This window comes from Cyrtonyx montezumae, unplaced genomic scaffold (assembly GCF_038088225.1).
Source record: "Cyrtonyx montezumae isolate F1298 unplaced genomic scaffold, pur_monq_1.0 scaffold_24, whole genome shotgun sequence".
Lineage (NCBI taxonomy): Eukaryota > Metazoa > Chordata > Aves > Galliformes > Odontophoridae > Cyrtonyx > Cyrtonyx montezumae.
The window spans coordinates 189,578-215,957 of record NW_027071981.1 but is presented as its reverse complement, the minus strand read 5'-3'; the positions used below and the strand labels follow the sequence as shown (position 1 = coordinate 215,957).

At 41.7% G+C, this 26,380-nt stretch overlaps 1 long non-coding RNA gene across 1 annotated transcript in view; it reads left to right on the top strand.

Annotated features, from left to right (window-relative positions):
* Nucleotides 1-7,314: 7,314 nt before the first annotated feature.
* LOC136050512 (uncharacterized) overlaps nucleotides 7,315-26,380 on the top strand; it is a 30,176-nt gene continuing 11,110 nt past the window's right edge. The window contains exon 1 of the long non-coding RNA XR_010622395.1: nucleotides 7,315-7,429. This is a non-coding gene — a long non-coding RNA (uncharacterized LOC136050512). The remainder of the gene's footprint in view (nucleotides 7,430-26,380) is intronic.

Here is a 26,380-nt window from a genome sequence, read left to right as displayed (position 1 = left end):
TTAGGGTTCTTAGATCCCCAAGTCCTCTATCTTTATTAATCCCAAATCGGAATGTGAACATTGCAAATCCCAAATCGGAATGTGACAAATGCAAACACTTCTCAGGCCTGGGAATGGCGTCAGGGTAAAACGGAGACAGGTGTAGCATAGGTACCAATTAAAGCATGACAGAAAACAATCCACAAGTGAAGGTGAAGACACCTTAACAAGTTCTAATGTACAAATAATATGATATGCACAGTTTAAAGGGACTTCTCGAACTCCTCGAAGTATTGAGAACTCAAAACACTTACTTGTGAGTAACACACTGTAATTCCTCTGCCTTCTCTCTCTTTCAATAAACACAGCAACAGAAACTCCACATGCAATGCTGGACTCCCTTGAATTTTATTCTGAGCTTCAACCAGCATGCCAAGGACCTAGAGCATCGGGAAATGGAGAGGGGTGTACATGGAAACCTGGGCACTTACCCGAAGGAGAGAGTGGAACAGTCAGCGGAATAGGTGACAGCACCCCGGCATCACGAGCAGGTGAGTTCTCCCAGCAAACAGTGCCTTGGAGCCAGTGGCATGGAAACTGTTGTTGAAAATTAATGAAAGCCCCTTGCTACCAACATACAGACCAGACCTACACTGGTTTGATAAGCTGAAATACAAACTTGTGTACTGAAAGAAATCTGACCAAATTAATTTGAAGAGTTTATGCAGTCATAAATGCTCATGGCAACACAATTCATTTTAAAGCAACATACAAGTTTCCATGTCGTAAGCAAAGGGCAGGGTGTTTCTGCATTGAGACACAGGGCTCTCTGTGCTCACGAGTCTAGAATGGCAACAAACCTTAAAAATAGAACAATCCTACTATAACTGGGGAAAGGTTAACGTAATGATAGTGCTGGCAATATGGCGAAGGATTTTGATGTTGCATGTGGAAGTCTTTTTCATGCAGAAAAAAGCTTGGTTCTTTCCAGCACATTATGTACTCTTTGAAAATCAGCATTTGAAAACACTCTTAAGATGAAGAACTCTCATGGTGAAATCCACAGCTAAATTACTGGAAGCTGCTACAAAGATACTGGAGAGGAAAAAAAAAATCTACTGGCCATTTTAAGAGAAGGAAAAGATTTTAATATCACCCTTACGGCAACTCATTTCCTTACTGTGCTTTCAGCTCTTAGCACAGAGAATCTGCAGGCAGGGCAGGGTTCTGTGCACGTGCACGCTACCGGTGAGGTTATCAGTAATGCCAGTCCAGTAGTTCGGTGGATATCCTCCCAGCATTTCAAGCATTTGGACTTGGGGAGCAAGGCCAAAACATAGGAAGCTCGTGTGCAACTCTGTGCGACATTCCTAAAACGTGTTGTAACAGATCTGTTATTTTGAATTCCATTTCAAAATCAGAAAACATACAGTTCTGTATTTATAGCTTAAACCTGCTAAAATTTCTCATTTCTTCTAAAAGCCATGCAGTAATTCAAAATGGTTTAGGAACATGCAGCTAGAAACACACATTTTAAACTTCTTCATTAAAAAATAAGATAAATTAATTAAAGTATTGTGATTTGTCCCATGAGTAACAGAAGGTTAGAGAATTAACGTAACTGAAATGATTTATCGTGCGCTAGAACTGGAATATTGTAGACTGACAAGTAGATTCTGTGTTCACGATGATTTGTCTTCATGTGGTCAGAGAGCAGCTGACAGTTTTTAGCAGCTGCTGAAGTCCTCCTGAAAATGTGCAGCAATGTCAGCTCCATGTGAACATTAGTGGCTGGGGTAACAGACAATACAGAACTTGGCCTAAAACACAACCAAGCAGACCACAAAGAGGATCTAACAGAAATTTAATATAATGTGTTGTGTCAACTTGAATAAATAGGAAAAGGAGGGGAAAAAAATGAAAACAAAAGCATTGCAGGACCCAATTTTTGTGTGTCAGACACACAAAAGCAATACGCACTCTGCAAATAACCTCATGTTCTCTAGGCAAGGCCTTGGTGTTGTGGAAAAAAAGAAAAGAAGAGCTAAATGACCCTTGCTGTTCACCACACAACAAAACTGAAGTTCTTATGTATCCATACGTTTTCTGACCAGGGGGGTAGTCAGTGGTTATCATTTGCAATTATAGTAATTGCATCTATTCTTTGCTATCACCTCCCGTACTTCCAGCGCACACCACAACAGGGACTCTTTTATCTCATGCAAACCATCCTAGCTGTGTCAGCAGCTCTTGAATTTTTAAAGAGGAATGCTCTGCCTCCCTCTTCTATTCCTCCTGAAATTTTCTGACCCCAGATCTCAAGATAGAGCAACTTCCATGGATTAAACAGCTCTATAGGAGTCACCTAATAAAACACTATTAATTGTAATAGATTTTTGTTTCTTCTTCCAATGCTATTTCCATGGCAACATTTTCACATCCTATTGTTGGGAGTGTTCTTCATTCCCCATGTGGGTTAACCACAGGGCAGCAAGGGCAGGCTGTTGGTCAGCCTTTATTTTCTCTGGTCCTTCAGCAAAGGTTAGTTGGGGTCACCAGAAGCCAAAGGGTAATTACTTTTCCTCAACAGGGGTAAAGTCACACAGATTGCTATTGAGACAACTGTATGGATGACCTTCAGCTTTTTATGTTCAATCTTCTTTTCTCTTAGTGGAGCAATTGTTAATAGGGACAGCAGATAGGGGAAAACCCAGTGAGCAGCATATTGCACACATCTCACACAGTGCACTAGCACAGTTTCTAACAAAAAATCCACTAGATGAGTCTAAACCCCACCAGACTGCACAGTGACTAAACGTGGTAGCTATCAGTGGCCAAAGAAGGACTAGTTCTGTGATTTCTCCACTCATATAATTTCCATAGTCATTCCAACTCAAACACTTTTTAGCAGAGCCAGCACCCTCATTTTCTCTGCTTTACTACTGTCAGTCTTATCACACAACATCACTTGCTTCACTCCAAAGAATGAATTGGGATAACAGGTTTGAATATGGGAGACTTGAGGGCTCTGTGTGTCAGGCTGAGCTCCCTCCCTGAGCCTCCCACAGAACAAGCACCAGCCCAGGAGCATGACACAGACAGAGCAGAGAAAGACTGACCTGAGCCACGGGGCAAGCCACAAAAGTCATCCAGGAATGTGAAGGGTCTGCGTGGATTCGGGGGAGGGAAAGCATCACTGAAATTATCAGCATTACTTTTCCTTCTAATCCAGGCAACAAGGCCCTGGCACTGCTGCCAGAGGACTTTGGGTGCCCCATCCCTGGAGGTGCCCAAGGCTAGGTTGGGTGGGGCCCTGGGCAGCCTGAGCTGGTGGGGGGCAGCCAGCCCATGGCAGGGGGCTGGATCTGCATGGACTTTAAAATCCTTTCCAATTCAAACCATTTTATGATTCCATGATATATTTATTTTTAAAATAACTGTTAGAATAGTAAAAGTCAATAGCATAAAACAAGAATAAAAAGGGAGTGTCTTCTTTCTGAGTCTTAGTTTTGGCCTTATATCTTCTGGCCACCCTTTGCAAGCTCAGTGCTGACAAAATTAAATAAATAACCAACGCAAGAATCGGATTATAAATTATTAAAAAAAATTATAAATCGGAAAAGAACAACTCAGCTTCTTGATTGTTGCATTACTTTGTAAACTCAGCAGAAGTTATAAATAATCACAATGTTGATAAATGATAAATGTAAGATTTAATAATCAATCAATTCAAATGGAGCTAAATGGAAGAATAATGCATCATTTATGTTTGGTTATATTGCACAGTATGTAAATTATTGAGTACTTGCTACACCAATTTTACATCAAAGAAGTGGTAGACAAATAGACCATCACAAAACAGAATTATCAGCCCATGGCCTTGCAGCACTATTTAACCATCAGTGCTACACACAGCACATTGGTGGTGAGCCAGAGGACCTCAGAGCTTTCTGCTCTCCAGTTCGAACAAGGATAGATCTTTGTTCAGAAGTTACATTTTCCCAGGCACATTTGACTTTGAAGGGCAGATATTCATTCCTAAATAGAAGTCAGGTTAAGAACGGCTATAGGCAATATTATAAAACTGTACATAAATGCATTGTAGGGGCTGTTTCTCAAGAAAGAACTTAAAACACGGGAATATAAGAATTAAAATTTCAAATATCACTCACACATCTATGTCTAACATACACGCATATAAGAGATCCAGTGATACTATGAAAAATTGTTTGGTAAAAGCATTCAAGATTGCTTCCATCATGGAGTGACTTAATATAGCAACCACACAGCTACAATCTGTTCTTAAGCCTATTTGCAACCTTTCACTTCACTAAAATAATTAAGGTGCTGTATTTGTGCAAAGGGAATTTTCACTTCTCTTACGATGGTGATGCCAGGAGGTGTGTCAGCCCAGGACAGACAGAGGCTGCAGAAGGGCAGGGGAGAAATGGGGCTACTATTTCTAGATATAATAGAGAAACTATTAACTATCCACACCTTTGGAATTTTCCAATTTTTCACTCTTATTTAAGACAACTGTTCAGGGTGTCAGGGTGCATCAGCATGCAGGATCTGGCACACAGAAAGGAGGGCAAGAGAGTCACAGGCACTTAGAATCATAGAATCATAGGGGTTGGAAGGGACCTCAAGAGATCATCGAGTCCAACCCCCCTGCCAAAGCAGTTCCCTACACCAGTACTTCTCCAGCACTGATGGAAGTCCCATCTGTTCTGAAAAAACTGGGGTTTCAGGAGAACATGGAAAAATCCGGGGCAGGCTCATGTAAATTCATACAGCTGCCCGAGATTAACCTGCTTCCTGAGGGCTCACTGACAGCAGCAAAGGCCACAAAGTGTTGATGCAAACAGGCCAGAAAGCCCAGGAACATTTATTCACTCTACTTTCATCATTAATTTAGGAAAAAAATTGTCCAATTTCATTCATTGCCACTGCCAAATGCAGGCTTTCATAGTAGGTACTGAATCTTTAAAAAACACAGTGATATGATGCAACTACAAGCCTTTTATAGATTTAAAAGACAGAAAAGGCAAAAGCTGCTATTAAAATATACATTCTGGCAATGTACACCTATCCTTAAGTAAATCTGCACTATGGTACCACAATCACAAATTATTTTTAAGGGGTTATTTGGGTGCATTTTGCATCTACAAGCAATGACTGATAACGACAGGGACTTGGAGACTGACTGCACATGTGTTTGTTTGCTTTGGCAACTTCTCTTGTTGTTTTGTTTTATGGTCATTTTAATGAGAGGCATCTCTGAAAGCTACCCAGTCTTCCAAAACATTCACCCCTCTCTAAATTACAGACTGCATTTATCACTCTATGCTTGTGTTCATGTAGCTCCAAAATTGCATAGTGCTATGTGAAACTAACAGCTGGAAAACCCAAAACATTGAAGTTGTTTCCCAACATTTTAGTCACTTCACATGCTTTTTCCCCAACACCTGTTCCCAGCATCAGAGTTCAGATACATATTTCCCAGGTTGGGACATCTTAAGCATATAACTCTTCAAATCTTTTAAATTCATGCAGCTCTCATGCTAAAAAGGATTTGTGACAGTATGAAAAATATTTTCCACTACACTATTTTTTTTTTCTGTAATGTAGAGAGGAAAGAAAGATAACCCAGCAGGGTACTAATGTCCGTTTGTGTACACAGAATCCCTCTCCTATGCCATAAGAGCAGGTTGCTGAAGACAGTACTGGCCATTAGCTGCCCCTACAGCAGACTGGGGATGACCAGTAAAAGCTTCCTATAATTATCTGAGCTGTGAGCAAGATTATCTACTTGCTTTTTTACCTTCTCTGCTCAGAGGTGTGGTGGTGCCCCATCCCTGGAGAATCTCAAGCTCAGGATGGATGGGACTCTGAGCACTGATGGAGCTGTAGGTGTCCCTGTTCAGTGCACGGGTGTTGAACCAGGTGGCCTTTAAAGGTCCCTTCCAGCTCAAATGATTCTATGATTTCCCGGTCCTTTTAATTTCCATGACTATTTTAAACTCTTTCTTACCCACTGATTCTCTTTTGTTTTACAATTCTGTGGGGGATCCTTCTGTCTGAATACTTTATCAGCTTACTTTAAAAGATAATTCTTCCTTTTGGTTCTGTCTGCAATGAAAGGGAAGGAGTAAGCTCAAAAGAATAGATCTTTCTGGTGATTCAGAACTGTGCCTCTCATTGTCTAAGGATTTTCATTTCATATCCTTCCTACAATCATTCTGTTTCAGAAAACAATACAAGCAGCACCTCAAAGCTAACATGTGGCATGAAATCTCTTTCAGTGACATTATACTCACTTTGATTCTAGCACTTCTGTCATAAATTCTACAATCAATTGACACCATTAAGAATAGTGCCTCCTTTTGAAAAGTGTTGAGCAGGCTTTCTGTCAAGTTAAAAGCAAAGTTTACACTGCTTCCCCAAGCTCAGACCCAAAATGCCAACTGGCCACGTACTCAGGAGAGCCTGCAGAGAACCAGTGTACCTTTTATACCATAATGAGCTGTCTGTCTGAGTGTGTCAGGTTGGATGGGATGGGGCCCAGCGACTGATTTAACAGTTGGCAATTCTGCCCGAGGAAGCTTTTTAAAACTAGGTGATCTCTAAGGTCCCTTCCAACCCAAGCCATGTTATGATTCTATGATCACCTTCCATACCACTCTCTCAATGGCAATGCAGATCCAGAATATTTAATATTTTTAATATAAAAATAAGCTGTTGCTTGACATGTACTGTAAGTATACTTCACACTGTAGAGTAGAACTGGGGCTTTCAAAAAGCACAGTTTGTGCTGCTCAAAGAAAAAGGCAGATACCAACGGTACCGTGCTATTTGGAAATTGCTGTGAACACCACCATGAAGAGCACATGAAGGAAAACCACACATCCTACTATGGCCTTCGCTTGCTCACCAATGGAAGTGCTTTCTTCCACACTGTGTTCCTCAGCATCTTGATTTTCTGTCAGCTTTTAAATCCCAGCTGACTAGAAGATTCACTACTCCTTACAATTCCTGACTTTCACAGTTTCTAGCCAGTCTTTGTGTCAGTCTGTTACTTAAGTTAGTTGTGATATTCCACTTGGAATGCTAAATGAAAAGACTCGCCATTTCGCCTTTCAGATTGTTTACTTCATAGTAAACTAATTTTGTTCCCAGGATGTCTTAACTTTCAACTGGAAGTCAGCGAAATGAACAGAGGTGAAAGGAAACAAAGCCTGGTTGAACATTAACCCCAATTTTCTTTTCCAAACATCTTAGTTTGGAAGTTCTGTTTGTAACACTGTACTCAGAGATATCGCTGAAGGTCTCCCTACCAGATGGGCACATAACAGCCGCGTGCACAGCCTGCCATGGTTCTCACTCCCACGGCAGTCTCCATCCTGCACTGCAGCAGCTATGGAGTAATGCAAGCAGAACACACCCAGAGGTAAGAGACAGACAAAGACTACATCTAAATTTAGAGGAAGTTACACCCAGAGGCAAATTAAATTAGGAAGTGTAAGACTATGAGGGTGGGTACCCAGTGCACGAGGAGATGAATGAATGCGTTGTTTGTAACTTTCTGAAAGTCACAGAGTCCACATTTGTTCAACACTGCAGCAGTTGTTCAGCATGAGCTAACATCCAGCAGATGATCTCTGGAGCAATGATGTGAGCAATGCTGCAAAACGGGCATCTTGCTATGATCAAAACTGAAGAGTTTGCGTGGGAACCTTGAACACTGACTGCTTTGGAAATTTTTTTAGCTCATCCTGAAGACCTGAGGTTGATACGCTGCTTTCCTTTCTGGAAAAGGGAGCACTAATAGCTTGTGCAGGGTGATTTTCTTTGGCAACAACATGCGCAGTGCGGTCTTGGGTCTTTTGTGGTTCAATGACTTCTTGTGCCAAAATCTCTTTCTATGAGGCTACATACTATCAATATATCCTAGTAGATTTTACAGTTCTTACGATCCATTTCTGAACCCAGTGCTTGGGGACCTTTCTCATGAACACTTCACCTTCATAGCAGATATTAGATTAAGGATTTTGTTGGTGACTCAGCACTGTCTCATACCGGTGAACTTCGTCACAGCAGTGAATTCAAAGCTAGTCCTAATGCACCAGAGAAAGAGAATGGCAGACATTTGGATGAGGAGTAGAAAGTGGCACTAGACTCAGGCTAATTTTGTTTGTCTACCAAACATCACAGCAGCAGACTTTCAAGTATCCAGTGCACAAATTGTGTGATTAACCTGGACAGCTAGGCAAAGTGAAAATGGGCATTTATGCACCACTGGAGGACCTGTGCTGCATACTGAGCTGCTGCTATATCTGCCAACACTCTCCTTCCCAAGCATTCCTCTGTGTTAATTATGCCTTTCAGCACTTCCTAAAGCTTTTGCTTTGTCTTCCTCCTCTGATCTCCCTCTCTTCCTGCTGCCAGCACATCCCACTTGCTGTTCATCTCTCAGCTGTTTCTGCAGCACTGCCACATGGCTGGGCTGAGCCAGGTGACCTGGGCCTAATGATAAACCTCAGAGGAAAACTCATCTTTTCAAACATCTTTTTTTTTTTTTTTCATAATCAGAAAGTCAGCGGTCTGTACTGATGTGCCAAAAGGCATTAAATAAATATTAGATTACATTTTACTCTTCCTGTTAGTGTCATTAGATTTTTTGCTGAAATTGGTAAGTTCAGGCAAGACTTAATGACTAGTATATTCCTAACAAAGTACATGAAGCATCTCCCTGAATTTGAGTAATTTAAGGCAGTTCACACTACCAAGATTCACAGCACTAAATCAATCTCATCTCCATGTGCAATATTTCATGCTGCAGGTATCTGTGTTTCTGAATACAAAATGTATTTCTGTATGCAGACAAATCAGGTTTATCTGAACAGCTTGCTGCCCTTTGCCTATCCAAAATGCCCTTTCCAGGTGCAGTGATGCATTCAGTAGCTCGAATGAGTAGCACTAGAATTTGGTGAAAATCTGAAATCTGTTTAGTGTGCATTTGTAATGGAGCAGATTTCTCCCCAGCTCCATTACCAATTATTTGTCAAATAGTTAATTCTAAGGAAAACAACCTAACATGATCCAAAATCAAGTCTTTTTTTTGGGGGGGTGGAAAAAGAATGAAATTCACATAAACTTTTTGCCTGTCTCTATTTGCCATTTATTCACAGTAACTATGTATTACTATCTCATGATTGCTGTCCTTGCCCACAAAGATGGGGGATTCAAAAAATCAGTTCATCTGTACATCCTAAAAAGTCATATCTCCCCCAGAACATGTAATGTGTAGAAAAACCCCATGAAGCTGTTCCTCTTTTAGTGTCCACCAGAATTCCAAAAGTATCCAGGAACAGTTCTGAAAAAAATCATTTTTCTAAGCGAAAGACTACACGGTTAAACGTGAAGTTTAACAACAAAGGCTTCTCCTGGTCCATTTGTCTTGCTGTCAGCTGGACTGTGGCAGGAGGCAAGGGGTTAATGTCAAAATACATCTCCTAATACCCCGACTGCCTTCCTCACCCATTGAGTCCCAACTTCTTTTGAATGGTCAGAAATTTTCTGCCTGAGTAAACTGTCAACAGAAAACAGAGCTGAACCAAATGGAAAAATGAATAAGATAAAAATGAACCTTGCTGGTAATATAAAAAGAGAACTGGTTACAAAATCACGCATTTCTAGCACTAGCATTTATTGCAAAAATAGTGTAATTGATAAATGACTTTTTTCCCTTCACACAGCAAAAATTTTTTAAAGATACCAACATTTTGTATAACGCCACAAATCTGGCAAATTCAGCTTTGGATAACTCAGTACTCAGAAAGGAAAAGGAATTAACCCGACTCTTCAAAATGAAGCACCACTGTGTTTTCCTAACACTGCTCCCATCAGCTTTCCTTCAGAGTGACACTTGATTCCAGAAGTAGCCTTTCTCACCAATACGCGAGGGCTTCTCATCCTACCCTTTCATTTTGAGCACACTTAGTATTCTCATATTAGTACAGGTAGCAAAAAAAAAAAAAACACTCAAAAATAAAAAAAAAGAGTAGTGCATTTCAGTTATGGTTTTCTATTGATTCAGTTACACTTGAATTGATCTCAAATTGTTTCAAGCAACTGTTCTGCACCCAAAACACCACACGAACCACAGAAACCAGATCAATAGATTTCAAGTGAAATAATTGTTTTCCTTTGTAAGACTCCATTACTTCTTGAATGAAGAACTGTTTGATTGACCTCCAGAAAAGCAGCAGATGTGAATAAGCCAAGCACCTCAGGCCTTATCATTTAAAGGGAGGCCTTGAAAATTACAGGAAAGCACGCAGACGTGCTCAGTTAGCTGTGGGAAAGGCACAGCTGAAGAAGCCATAAAGCTGCATTCTACATGAACAAAATGAGAATGGTAGCACACGCATGGCAGAAATAGACTTCTAGTCTCAGTCACTCACAAACCCACAAAAAAAGATGTTTTGCTAGATAAGAAAAATGTTCAAGGATTCTTGAGTGACTGGTTTTATTTTCATTATGTTAGCGTTAGTGAGTTTATTGTCTGTCACTGATAAATACCATGTAGCTGTGCCTCCGGGCTCACATCTGTCCCAGTGTGTGCCACAACCACAGTACTCTGTGAGTGCAGCCCTTTCCAGGCTGCCAAATTCAGACACACAAGGTAGTGACAACAGACGAGGAATTCAAGGTGACCCCATCAGATCTACTGGCAGGATGCAGATTTATACCAGGTTAACAATTCACTGGGGTGCCTGAGTGCTGTCAAACAGAGTAAGGCAGGCTCTTCTAGAGGCTGAGAGCAACTTGATGGGGCTGCACTGACCCTAGCAGATGCAATGCTACCTACCTGCAACAACACCTTCTGCAGGAAAGGGAGAGCCCGGAGAGCATCCCCTGTCTGCAGCTGAGGGTAGAAGTGGGGCAGCTGCAGGAAGTTGTGCAGAAGCAAGACTGAGCAGTGCTGCAGGCTGGGGTGCCTGAGATTAGAGATGTGCCATGGGATGGAGTGGTTGGCCAGAAGGTTAGGGAATCCTGAGAGCATCATTACTGGAAGATGATGCTGCAGTAACAAACGTGACAGGCTGGACCTGTCGATCTCAGCCCCAAATATCAGCTCTTGCCATTCTACAGGCTGAAATGGCACATGGCAGCTGCAAAACTACTGCTTAGGTATTGCAACTGCGGGTACTTGCCCAGCGGGCGGCAATATCATGCTACAGAAAACACATGCACAGCTACTTATAAATTCCAGTTTTCATCAGCAATTCTACCTGTAGATAATTCCTACCCTCAGTTGATGCTTCCCCCACAAAAAAGTAGGAAAGCAGAACACAGTGGTGATATTTTGTGGTCCTCAGACAAATGCTCTCTCCCTAGTAACAGTCCTCCCAGTATTGGAAATCTTTATTTCTTCTAATTATATTGCAAATAAATTAAATGATCGCATTATGCCTTAGTATGTTTTTCTAAGGAAGTCTTGGTTAGCTCTTAGCACATATTAGACCTGATCTTCACTGTACTCTTTTATAGTACAATTAACTGCAAACACCTTGTCATAAACATTTTAAAAGGTCAACAGATTGCAACAATTTTGCTAAAGAGATAAACGGTCAAATAAAACATTGAATTGTTAATTCCCAGGTGACAAAAAGCTGCGTGAGTCAGATCAATAAGACAGAGTGAATTCTGGGATAAAGCGCGGGTCAACCTTGAAGCGTTAATAACTCCCTCCTGTTATTTTGCTCTGGCACGTCATGTGTTCTAGCAGGTAACTGACCTGCTAATAGCAAAGTAGTGCCCACAGATTCACAGAAGTAAAAGTGGGTGACTATTGAAATGGAGGAAAAAAAATTAAGAAAGGATTTAGCACTGTTAACACCAGGAAAAACAGTGAGTTTATAGAACACAGGTAAGAGCACAATCTCCCTACTGTTTCTAATCTAACTGCTGGATAGGGCATGAGCTTTCTCTTTCCCTCTTTCCAGATTTTCTCCTTTCAACCTTAATCTTAATGCTGGGCTGTTATTAAATGCTGTCTGTTGAAAACATACTGCTTTAATTATGAGAATTTTAAGAAATCATTGTATTAGACAGAAAAAAAAAAAGAGTATGCCGACGTGATGTCCATGTGGTATGTACTGTCAAAGATGATGTTACGGAATTAGGATGATGTATATCAGCCTAAAATCTGCCCCACAGATTAGTGTTTGTGGAAGGTCAGACACTGAAATTAGCATCCTTACTCATCTGAGGGGAGGCAGATTCTTTTTGATGTTTCTATGGTGGATGATGCTGCCACCCTTATGCTCAGCATCGCTGTCTGCTGGAAATAACATTTTATTAGTTAGTCCTCCTTTTACTGCAGAACTCACACCTTCATGTCACTTACTGGACATTCAAATCAAAATTTAAGTTGGAAATTAAAAACATTCCATTGACAACTGAAATCAGAAAATTTGGAAAGAGCATTATCAGGTCAAAATACTGAGTGTGAAGGAAAGACTTACAGAATCCTGTAGGAGACAGTCTATTTTCTCTAACCCATCCCATTCAATTACAGTTGGATTATAGGAGAAGTCCTATGAAACAGATTTTGCTGTTAAAATTCCACTAATCCCATTTTGTGACTACCTTTAGATTAGTTGACTGATAGTTTTTCTGTCTTATTCATAAAATTCCAACAGAGAGGAGATAAATGCCAAATATGTCACTTGGAACTGTTTACTGAATGACTGCTGCCAGAGGCTGGCTCTTATTCACCAGTGAGGTAGAATGGGATCCCATTTTCACTTTATTCTTGGAAACAAACTGAGGAGAATCTGAGGCCATTGGAAAGAGCCCACCTGAAGAACTCTATTCCCTAAAGCAATTCAATTTTTTTCAGACCTTTCCAGAGAAGAATACAAAATGTACAGCCTACTTGACAAGAAAATCAGCTTACCACTATTTAATTTAGGATAGATATCTTGGAGTAAAAGACAGACTTTTCAAAGAGGACTATGAAACTCACAGAACTAAAAATGAAAAAAAAAAACAACCAACAAAAAACCATGTAAAATCTGTCAGGAATCAGTAGCTTCTCGTACATAAATAACAGTATCTACCAGCATCATGAGATGCTGAGAAAACTGATGTCTGAGAAACTCTAAAGCAAAGCATTAGTTAGTGCTATAAAATATAGACAGCACTGTCTGCATTGATCCCACTGGACACTTGAAGCCAAACAAACCTTTGAAAGGTCAGTAGTTTTACTTGTGCCAAAATAGATGTTTGTCATTTGTATCAAAAGGCAAATATCTGAGTAAATTCATATGTAAATTTGATTACCCCATAGCTCTAACTGCAATCTTATGTCATCTGACATGAAAAATGTAGAGAAAGCACATAATCCCATATAGCATGCCGACCTAAGGGGTGCACAAATCATAGAAATACATTACATGGCAAATACTTGTTTTGTGAGCTTTATAAATGTCATGAAAACATATTTTCCTCTGACAGCAAATTTTAATGTTCTGTTGGCTACTCATTAAATGATTTTACCAATGGAGATAAACTCTTTTTTTACTGCAGTTCAGAAATATCTGTCGGGAGTTATGCAGACTGTAATTTAAAATTTGTTTTAATATTTAAACAAAAATTAACTCAAAGTTTTCTAGTCAAAGTGCAATTTTAGCTTTCAGAAGAGAAAGGAATATAATTGTATTTTTGCCAAAGGAAAGAAAAAAAAAAAGATAGCTATTCCCACTTCTAAAGACATCCCTTGATACATACAGCATGAGGCCTCAAGGCTTGCTCAATCAATGGGAGTTATGCCACTAAAATTACCGGCTGCGGGACATGACTCAGGTGATATTTTCTTTACCTGGAGTATTTAAACTTTAAAGAGTAGCCTAAGAGATTTCTACAACACAGATATAATGGTAATAAATAGTAAATATTAAATAGGTCTGTCCAATATGGCAAAGGAAACAACAGTAAAATAATTCCAAGAGACGATAAGGCGGCATCTCTCATGATGAAATCAGCTGACATCCTTGGAATACACATGAACAGCACAAAGAGACATGAACTGACATCCTACCATTTTGCAACTCCTTGGGTTTATAAGCATTTCTGCAAAAATCCCAGGGATGTCCAGCCCCATTCTTCCATATTCAGGTACCTGGAAGCCTCCCCAGTCCACTTTTATTTCCACAGTCTCCTTTCATAATGTAGGAAACAAAGAACTATACACTGGCACCTATTGGAGTCTGTGCAACAAACTGCACCATCCTTCAGGGAAACACAACACACACAGTGACATGGACCTTTGTCTGCAGCACCTAAGAAAGGAAAGCATTCAACATTGGCAGCCAAGGGCCACAATCTCCTGGGAATGCTCCCCTCCTCTGCAAAATTACAGCTATGCATCACTGCCTTTTGCACCCCAGGGTACAGGAAAACGTAAAGTCCAACATTACCTCTGTTCTTTTGTTTCTGTGATTTTAAAGACACCCATGTTATGGTCCACAGATTTCTGGCCAGCATGAAGATCATACTCTGACAGGCCTACAAAGGAAGAAAGAAAGATCTTTTTAGGTTTCCTCCAATGCGATTAAGAACAGGTCACTCTCAAAGAAAGAGTTTGTTAGGGTGAGAGTCTGCAGGGCTTCTTCTGAACCCCTAGTTACAATTCAGCTCTGGTTAGTTATCATTAATAGTTCAATTTCATGTGACTCATTACTAATTTTGTTTATTGGACTACATGACATCAAAAGCATGTAAACAAGGTGCTTCAACACCCTATAGCCATCTAGTAACTCTATAAAGTTGTACCACTTTTTCATTTAGCTGTGAGCACCTGACTTTCCTGGAGCCTGCATTTCCACAAGAAGCACACACATAACCTTTTCTCTGTAGGCTGACTCTCTCCATGACACCCAGACTGCCTCTGTGGGCCTGTCATCTGAGCCAGAAAGTTTGTACAATGCCAGTGGCACGGAAAGTTTTCTCATATAAGAAAAGACAGAACAAGCAGTTTTTAAAAACGCATCTTCTCCCTAATTTTAAAGATGCAACAGTATTTATGTCACCTGAGATATGACATGAAATAATCTGTTCTGCACAATGCTCTTTTAACCAGTACACACCAATGTTTGACACAACTACTTTAAGCCTCTTTGGTCTGCCCGGAGAGGAAAGCTAACAGCGTGTGTTACATGCCTTTTAGTAATCCTGGTGGAACATAAATGTTAGCTCATTAAAGCAAATCTCATCTACTAAATACCCACAAAGTACTCAATAGCTCTGACTGGCTGTTGTCGTGGTTTTAATGTCTCAAAATTCTACCACCAATTTTTACAAACTGAATAATGTGATAGTCCCACAGTATACTAGGTTCACCAGAAAAGCTCTTCAGTGTACAAATGCAGCCTGAAATGCAACTAATTCTCATGCAGTTTTCTTAATTATATCAAACAAATGTGATTTGATCCTGTAAATGTGGTCACGTTAAGATGAGGGCGTGAACCACAGTGACAGCACACATCCTGTGCCTCCCAGCTCCTCCTGTTCCATTAGCAAGCCCCCGACCTCCCGTGGGACCCCAGCAGCAGCTCCAAGCAGCACATGCAGCAGGAGCAGCATGGAGCAGGTGCTGCAGCTCACTGCCACTGTGGTGCACAGGGAGGGAGAGCCATGGCTCTGCTCCCCACCTCTGAATGGTCACGACTTGGAGAGGCCTCGCTTCCATCACAGTGCAGCTCCAGAAGCTCATCCTAATTTGTCTCTTGCATCGCCACACTTTCATGCCAGGCAGATCATTATAAGTGTCTTAATGAACCTCTAAAAAGCTGTGTTTTCCATACAGCCACAACAGTCTCCTGGTCCTACGCAAGCCAAGACATCCCCATGTGCTCTCATTCAAATCAAATGGAACCATTGGCATCCAAAGCCAACAGCACCTACAGGTGCGATTGCCTGAGCATGTGCCCTTAAAGTTGTGTATTTATGTAACCTCTTGGTGCAGACAACCTGCTCCAGTCCCCAGATGCATTTTAATGCCTTCCAGCACAAAACAAAAGTGAGCACATGCACGATGAATCTTTCTGCTCTTTCTGTGCCAGCCAGCACACTTGCCAAGGTGCAATTGCATGAATACAAAACCACAAAAGGGCCAGAATCAAATGCTCATTAAAATCGCACTGCTGACCTTTTATAATGACAATGTAGGATAGCTGTGGCTAAAAGAAACGGTAAGGAGACAATAAAACTGTGTTAGAGCTTTCTCAGTCTGTGCTACATTAAGCTATGCATCTCTTCTGCTAAATAAACACAAAGTTGAAAGAATGTGGTGTTAGTCAGTAGAGGCATATATAGTATAATATTGCAAAAGTAAATCCAGGCACATTGTTTAAGACATGTAAGAGTTGCTGCCTTCTAAAATTCAGACCTTGCACAACAACCCATGCAGGATCACACACCACTTTATAAGGTACGATCCAAGCTGGACCAGGTGGCCAGCTGGACATACACTGCTGGGTCCTGCAGGAAGGTCCTTCGGCTGCTCGGGCAGTGGCAGGAAAGGTGAGAAAGCCACTGCGTGACCCACCAGGCACCACTACGCCATGCGGGGCTGTGCCACCAGTACAGAGCTAACGCAATCAGCACTGCTCTGTGTCTGCTCCCAGAGACACATGCCATCCCACAGCCAGCTCAGATGCTGACAACATGGAACAATTTTATACTCCTTTCTCCTAACACAGCCACTTGGGTTCTTAGGAATTTGGTTTTGAAATGGTGATCTGTGCAGGTAAGAGGGGTAAACACCTCCCCACACCATGCAGATGTCACAACCACATTTAGAGAAACAGCTCTGTACATGGCTCTCAGCACTGGCAAGCTAGGGCATTTCTTCTGTTACATTCCTATTTCTGTGTGTGTCAGTGTGTCTGTAACAACCCAGAGATGCCTCTGTTTTGACGAATCGTTAGCAACATGTTAAAGAAACATCCATTTGGGTCCCCAAAGTCCTGGGAAACTTGGACCAAATTCAGAGCAGGTGCCAATTTAGGACTGAATATAAACTAATGAGACATAAAAATGTCCCTTTGGTTGTTCTTTTATGATGCAGCAGGGGGCCATTTCTTCCCAGCCAGCTCTTCTTATTAAAAGTCCATCAGTGAGAAATTCAGAATATCCTCTGAGAGTGTTTCTTTGGGGAAAGAGCTGAAACCTCCAAGCTGCGCATTTCTTCAACACTCCTGTTATCACACAGTTCATCTAACTCGGTTGTTCGGTCCCATCTTTTCAGCTTTGGGCTTCAAATTGTTTCTCGCTTGCTGAGATATGTTATATACTTGTTTCTAAAATCTTGGAGAATACAGTTTTTTTTTTTTCCTGCCCAGCATCTACAGTTATTTGGGAACAGCAGGATTTCTTTAAGGTTTTCTTTAAGATTTGAGTTTCTGATTTAAGTGCAGAAAAGCAACTTCTATTCTGCATCCCTCTCAGCAGATTGTAGTAAAAGAGGAGAGAAAAAAAACAAACAGCAAAGCTCTGACAGATGGTACCCAGCGTTTGACTCATGCTGGGCTCAGCAGGATCTATAGTTTAGAAGGTTTGGACTGTCAAAAAGACTCTGCTTATCAAGTGAGTAACAAAGTGTGGACTGCCAGGCTGTTTCCTATAGCAAACTTGCATTTTACATGTAATTCTCAGCTATCTTTCTGATGCTTCTGAAACTTCTGTGGAGCAGATGCATGCTCTTCTATTTAAGAAGCAGTGGGAAGCTGCCCTGCTGGGAGCAGCCAGCATCACGGCCGGGAGAGCTCTGCAGGGACCTACAGAGAAACCAGAGAGTGAGAGCAGGACTCTTCATTCTCCTTGTTTTACAGTTCATCCTCTCTTAGATTCCTGTCCCAGTCCGAGGACTGCTTTAGCAAAGCCATGTGGCAAAATGCAGGCAAAGGCAGAAGGGTCAGAGCACAAGGCAGAGCTTACCAGGCTTTTCTTGGTAAGTCATGTCCAAGCTCACACCAGTCAGCATTTATCGCAGCACAGAAGTATCTGATGCGACTACAAACGTTAGTGGGCAGACCTGAAGGCAATCTGAACTCTGGAGAAGTGCAAATAAGAGGTTAACAGCTTGTACCCTTGTTCACTGGTAAGTATGGACTTTTTTGGGGCCAGGGTGGTTGCTGGTATGTGTAGTGTTACTGTGAATAGGTGACAGGAACTGTTATTAATCATTGCTATGGCACTGGAATTACTCATTTTCCTCTGCAAAATAACACCAGTTAATTTTTTTAAACAAACCATTGTTTTAGTCATAAACTGGTACCAACATTTAGCAGCTGCTCTTCAACAGATATCATTAATGAGAAAGTAATTGTACAGCAAAATGCAACCTTTTTATTGCTCAAGCTTCTGTCATTGCCTCGTTTGCTTTTTATTTGGGACTGTGAAAAATGAAACGAGTGCAGTGAGTTTACAGAACATAATTCAGTGTGGATTCTTTGCTATGCCTGGACTCAGAGTTGCTTTTAGTAGTTTGGTACTAAGTGGGCAAGGAGGAGGAACCGACAGTGTGAGCGCCAGGCATGCCGAGCAGCATGGCTGCACACAGGTTGGTAACTCTGGTCAAGCTGCTGCCAGAAAGTACAGTGTGAGGTCAACAATTCTCTCATTATGATTACTTTTACTAATTAGTATCACTTTGATTATGTTTAAGCTCAAACCAATGTGATGTTCCTGGACAATATAGTTCAGGGCTGTACTTTGTAGAGGCAGCCTGTGTTTGAGAATGTTTTCACCTGGTTTCTATATTCAAAACTTGCTCTGAGTACAGCAATGAGCAACGAGGATATTTCTTTCATTCTTTTTTCAATCCTCAGTCTTAAGGCAAAAATTCTGGCCTGAACTGTGGTTAATTCGTTTGAGAGCTAAATTATTTAAGTTTGCCTCTCTCAAAACAAGGGAAAGGGTCAGCGTCTGAGCATTTGACCTGTTGCTTTTCACCTTACCTGATGTCAGACTCCATTCCCCATTTCAAATGTCCAACAAACTATGTAGACATCATAAGAGACATGATCTGTCCAAAAGCTCAATTCTCTTTAGCTTTCACATAATTAGGCCATCAGCCCAAGTGAAGGACATCCTTATGCAATATTTTTATGAAACACACACAGAAGTGAGCCATTTTCTCAGCCATCACTGCAGGGCACAGAAGATGTAACCTAGCAGAAGCTGTGTTCCCATCCTCTCAGCACAAACCCAAGGACTGACAGCTCAGGGAACAGGTGATCTCCCCTCTATACTCAGCAGGACTCTTGGGCTGCATCATGCTGTTCTGCTAAGCACAAGCTACCTTGAGCCAGGAGCTCTTCTCTTGCCCTTTCCCCATCCCAAAGTAGTTCCCAGAGACTTATCAGAGCATTAGGGGTCATGGCAGGGAGATGCCTGCTAAAGGAGAGGAACTCCCCTCCTTGGGTCTGCCAGGACCGTTTTTTTTTTATTATTTTTTAAGAGGAATGTGGAACAAATCATTACACTGGCCACGGTCCTCTGGTTACTCACAAGGTATGCCTAAGCTTAGTCCCGTGGACATACACACGTGAGCTAGTGATGACTGATTCTCACTGGCACAAGATGTTCACCAAAAGGACCGAGCAACAAAAGCCCGAGTGAGTGACAGTATCCAAGAAGTGATGTGCAACAGAGACAGGACAGCCAGAGATCCTTGACTCCTACGGATCTGTTGCCAATCTTTGAGAACCCCTGAGCTGTAAGGAGCAGAACTTTCTCCTCCCTGACCCCACATCTGCACAGGGCAGAGCTGAGCACCCAGGCAGCCATGTGTTGCCAACAAGGGCAGCAGGCAGGCTGGCCTGGGGCACCTACCACCTTGGCAGCTTTGACCAAACTATCTAATAAATCCCATGAAAGAAGAGCCCTTGTTCTCCAAAAAAAGATCAACAAATAAATTATTAACTGTGATCCAGAGGGAGAGAGCCTGCCCACCAGACTGAGAGCTACTTTCACTAAAACCAGGGCCTCCTTTTCCTCATACATGAGCTGGGGAAGTCCCATCCCGCCATATACACAGCAGGGCTGCCGCTGCAAAGCAGCTGTCCCGAGTCCTGACCCCACAGAGCAGCTGCAGGGAGTCCCAAAAAGGACAGGGGTGGATTTCCCCACTGCTCAATCTCTGCAAGCCCTTTATTATGACCATCATGGGGTGTCATTTAAACATTATTTTTATTTATACCTTAATCGAAGAAAATATGCAAACAGCTTCTATAAATTTTATAAAACAGACAGGAGAGGGAGCTCTCTCTTCATACCACTAGATTATGAATGGATTGTGCTGAATATATTAAAATCTAACCACATTTTTCTTCTATGTCGCATGTTACTTGTCATTCTTTTGTCCTGGGACTGTCTCCTTTTAGCAAACAACTTTGTAACAGGAAACACAGCTGTGTACCACAGAACATTCTTTTGGATGAATGCAGTAAGCACATTTTAAAGGCACTTTTAATTTTGGTATAGGAAAAAATGAGGATATAATTCCTATTTACCAAATTCTTCTTCCCTACTTACTTATACAGTCATACAGCATACTCTGCATATATGTCTTCATCAAATGTTCACTTCTTTAATATCCAACTTAAAGTACTAAGTGATTTTTTTTTTTTTTTACTAACCACCATCATTAATATGCCCGCAGATATTTTGCATGTATCCTGAGATATATGATTCTATCTATCACACCAACCTGAGATTTCTGGAAGACCCACGTGCAATTTTAAGATAAATCCCTGAAATATCAAACTCAGAAGAAATACATACAGGCAAACAAATGACAGCTAAAATCAATCCAAGACAAAAAACAAAAAAAAGTCTTTACTGCCTGCATATTCAAACTGTGCTTATTTGAAATCTCACTGCAATACGATCTCCATTCAAAATTCTGAAAAATATCAAAAATGGACAGCAAAAATACTTCCAGATATAATACATCCAGATATAATGCTAAAAATCAGACTGTGAGTTACATCTGTCTCATAAAGGCTATATAATATGATTTATTTAATCCACTTGGAAGTAAAAAATGTTTTTGTCCCCCAATTTGTTACAACATCTGAAAGTTCATGAGGTTATGACCCCTCTTTAAGAAAGCATCTTCTGCCACCTGCAAATACCCCAGGAAAGCAGTCTGAAACAATAAAACACGTGCTAGTTAACCGTTACCCGGGCAACGGTTATGCTTCAGCAATGGGAGGTTTCAGCCCCATGGTGGCTTTGTCTAAAAAAGACATGGCCCAGCTGTTACCAAATAACCATTGTTGTAGATCATTGGAAAATAACAGTCAACACGAACTGAGCCCTGTGGAAGTTTCTGTTCTCTTTGCCATCAGGGGCAGGGCTGAGTAAAAGCACAGAAAAACAGGCAGTTTACTGCATAACACAAAATATGATAGTGGTAAAGATGGCAAACCAACCTTTCAATAGCAACTCATCCTGGAGCACGTACAAATCGATTGCCTTTTCTCTTTTAGGATGATGACTTTTTTCCATGCAATAACCTCAATACCCTAGATGGCAAATACTGTAATTATTAGTTAACCAGAACATCAGAAAGTTCCTGAGGACAAAATTATCCTTTGTGCTTACAAGTGAATCAGCATGCAAAGACCTTTTTTTTCCTTGCATCAAACCATAGACCCAGGTCAGTCAGCGCAGAGCTTTCAGTAACAGTAACATGCCAAGAGTTCATTCTGCTATTTAGGAGAGGTATCCTGCCTCCTATATCTACCCACTCACTCTACAAAGCTGACTTCTAGCTACACGAGAGACTGCAGTCTGATGGTGCTGTGCCCCTCCATTCACTGTGCAAAGCCCCCTAGCAGCTGCAAGGAGGGGCTGTGCCTGTACAGAAGCTGATGTATAACCACACAAAGGCCGCACTAAAATCAAGATATTTCATAATCTCCATTTTATTTCTCAGCAAAAAAGCTGATTTCTCCAGTGCTGAAAGGTGAGGCGAGGGGAAAATGTGGCTGTGCATGTTAGAATCATAGAATCCTTAGAGTTGGAAGGGACCTTTAATGGTCATCTAGTCCAACTCTGCTGCAATGACCAGGAACATGCACAGCTAGATCAGCTTGCCTGGACCTGGTGCAGTCTTGCCTTGAAAGTCTCCAGGGGCTGGGCATCAACCACAACACCAGGTACCTGTTCCAGTTACTCACCACCCTCACTATAACAGATTTTTTCCATATATCTAACCTCAATCTATCCTCTTAAAGCTTGAAATCTTTGCCCCTTGTTATATCACAAGGGACCCTGCTAAAGGGTGTCCCCTTCTTTCCTGTAGCTCCCCTTTAGACATTGTCAGTCTGCCACCAGGTCACCTCACAGCCTTCTCTTCCGCAGGGTGAACAGCTCTCAGCCCCAGCTTTCAGCCCATCCTCACAGAAGAGGTGATCATTTTTGTGGACCTCCTCTGGAGGAAGTCCAACAGATCCATGACTCTCTGTACTTAGGACTCCACATATGAACACAGTACTCCAGGTGAGGTCTCACAGCACAGAGCAGAGGCAGAATCCCCTCCCCCCCCGGCTGACCAGGCTTCTTTTGATTTAACCCAGAATACGGTTGGTTCTCTGAGCTATGAGGGGACAGTGCTGCTCATGTTGAACTTCCCATCCACCAGTACCCCCAGGTCTTTTTCATCAGGGCTGCTCTCAATCCTTTCATCCCCCAGTTTGTACTGGTAGTGGATGTTGCATTGACCCAGCTGCAAGACCTTGTAACCTGGATTTGTTGAACCTCTGAGGGTCACCTGGGCCCACTGCTCAGCCTGTCTGGGTCCCTCTGAATGGCATCCCATCCCTCTGCTGTGACAATTGTCCCCCACAGCTTGGTGTGGTCAGCAAATTTACTGAGGGTGCACTCAGTGCCACTGTCAGTGTCACCGATGAAGATATTAAAGTGCATCGGTTCCAACCCCAACCCCAGGGGACACCACTCATCACTGATCTCCATCCAGATACTGAGCCATTGATCACCACTCTCTAGACTTGATCCTGCTGCCACTTCTTTGTCCATTAATCAGTCCATCCATCAAATCCATACATTTCCAGCTTGGAGAGAAGGATGCTGGGTACCATGCTACAGGCTTTACTGAAGTCCGGATAGATGACATCAGTGGCTCTTCCCTTGTTCATTGATGCAGTTACACCATCATAAAATGCCACCAGGTTGGTCAAGCAGGATTTGCCTCTGGTAAAGCCATGCTGGTTCTGCTGTTTCACCTCCCTGCCTTCCAAGTACCTTAGCATAGATTCCAGAAGGATCTGTTCCATGATCTTTCCCAGCACAGAGATGAAAATGACAGGTCCGTAACTCCCAGGGTCATCCTTTTCTTACTCTTCTTAAAGACGGGTGTGATGTTACCTTTTTTCCAGTCACTAGGGACTTCACCTGATCATCACAACTTTTCAGATATCATTGAGAATGGCTTGGCTTCAGGAATCTAGGATGCATCTAATCAGGACCCATAGACTTGTGGATGCTCATGTTCCTCAGGTGGTCACAAACCTGATCTGCACTTACAGTGGAAGGAACACTGCTTCCCCAACCCCCTCCTACCAAACCAAACATTTGAGGGCTGTGTGACCAGCAGTTATCACAAAAGACCGAGGCAAAGAAATTAAGTACCTAAACTGTCTCTTTGTCTTTTGTTAGCAGCCTGCTTCTGTCACTCACTGGGAGGATACACCCTCCTGGACTTTCTTCTTCTGGTTGAGGTACCCATAGAAGTCTTTCTTGATCTGCTTGGCATCCCTTACCAAGTTTAGTTCAAGCCGTGCCTTGGCTTTCCTGATCGCATCCCTACACAGCCTAGCAGCTGCCTTATACTCTTACTACGGTACCCATCCCTCTTTCCACTGCCTATGCATTTTCTTCTTACTCTCCAGTGTGACCAGCAGGTCTCAGTTCAGCCACATCAGACTCTTGCCTTCCTTTCCTGATTTGCTACACCTGGGAGTGGAGAGCTCTTGTACTCCCTGTTTCCTTAAAGATCTGCTAGCTCTGCTTTGTCCCCTCACTCATGAGGACAGTTTCATAGGATGTTGTGCTCACTAACTCCCTGAAGAGCTGGAAGTTAGCTTCCCTAAAATTTAGCAGTGATAACAGTTACGGGAAAAAAAGTAATAATGTTCTTCTCCACTTTGATAGGGCCTGCTAGAATTACAACAAAGTACAAGAGTGAGTTGCTCTCTAGAAAGGACCTCTGCAACCTCTCCTGATAATCTGCTTGGCAAGAACACAAGCTGTTTCTCATTTGACTATATCCTAAAAGCTATGAGTCACACCTTATGGAGACTTTGTTGCATGGATTATTCAAGAATCAGGAACAAACCATACCTTCACTTCCAAAAGACAGAAGGAAGTAAATAGTAGCCTTTGTTCTCCCTATAAAGCATACTAAAGGTTTTTCACTGCAGAAGAGAATAAAGTTCTGCATCTCAACCTTTAAATTCTTTGGATCACTCAGCACTGGCAAAAACAGCTCTTGTAAAATGAAAGCTCTTCACCAGAACTCTTCAACATACAATAATATGAAGCTTTCATTGGCTCCTCTGCTGATCACAAGGAGTTTTTAAGTAGCATACATATTCTCATCCTTCTAATTTTTCAGAATATCTTTTCTCCTAACAGTTCCTAAGTCAGTCTGTTCTTAAGCATCCCACTGTATAAATCTAAGGACCAAACCTTAGCTTGAGCTGTGATTCTTTATATTATACACACACACAGGTTGCAGCATACTCCCTCCTCTCTGCAAGTGTCCAGGCTTAACTCCCAGAACCAACCACTCGAGGAGGCCCAAACTCACACATTTCTGTAATTTCTGCCAGAGATGACTGGTGTGCTGTTCCCTGGCAGCTGGTCAGTGATTTCAACTGGCAGGTCTCCCACACAACCATCACACACAGATCAAAAAGACAGAACCAGTCTTTGGGGCTGACAGCAGGCAGGATCTTAGTGGTGGGCTCTGGATTGCCTGGTTCTCTGTTACAGGCTGGTTTGTAAGAGATGGCCACACAGAAGCAAAGCCGAATATGTTTCTTGTCATTTTTGAATTATTTTTTATGTTTAGTGCATGGAGTTAGCAGGAATGTTATAAACTAGAAAGTCCACAATAAGTTTCCTCTCATTTGCTTTTAGCTTAGCTTTTTTTTTTAAAGCCAGGCAGTACAAGTCTATTCATAATCCGTGCTTCAGAGAACACAACTGAAATTTAAAAAAATGCACAAAACATAACAAGTGGGAGAGTCATAAAATGGGTAAGAATTACATTCACTGAAGGAGAAGGAAGGTCAGTACCAAACAACCTCCAAGTGACTGCAGCAGTTGGGGTGATGATGATTGGAGACTACAACATTTTCTCTCCTTCTTTCACAACAACTGGACAAAAAAAAAAGGAAAACATTTACAAAGAAACCACTCCCACAGATATGTAGAGGAAGAGTAATATTCTCAGCTTCAGCCAGACTATGTCCAACCCAAGGTTTTGTGATTGTGAGACATCCATATTGCAGCCTGTGGAAGATAGAGATCCACAGAAACTGGGAATGCAAAGTATGTTGTAACCAAACAGTACTTTAGTTATTATTAACACACATGTAATCCTCTTGAAAACTTCTAAGGAGTTCCATCAGGTTTCAACGACAGAACATTTTTCAGCAACTTATTCAAAATTCAGTTTAAACTCTGAGGTGGGCTAGTAACATTTCTTTCTCTTCCTCTTCCTGGATGTAAGTCACAGACTGGGAAATCTCTGCAGGCAAATGTGATGTCTTTATAGCAATCTCACAATTACCTGTAGAGATTCTACAATCTGGCATCTGCATACACAGTAATTATAAAGCACTCAGTGCTTCATCTTCCACACCTCTGCTGACTTTAGCTGAATTTGATCCAAATCACTTACATATCATGTAGCTGACTGTACTCTATTTTCTTCAAAGTTTTCATGAGTCAAAAGTTGAAAACAAGAAAAAACCCATGAACACACTGGACATTGAAAAGTACAGTTAACAACTGTATACTAATGGACAAAGCTATTACAAGACACATTTGAGCTATGAGGTCTTATGCTCCATTAAGAAGCTACACTTTCCATTCAGTGAAGCTAATTTCAACTGGGTTTCCACTGAGTCATGCCACATGGGATGAATCCAGCTTTTCTAAAATGATGTTTTGAAGAGCAGTTTGGTTGATGAGTGGTCCAAAAACTGAACTTTCTTACTGTTGCAGCAATAAATCCCTTTGAAAGAAACATTTATTTTTCAGGTAAGAGAATGCCAATTCAAGCCTTCAG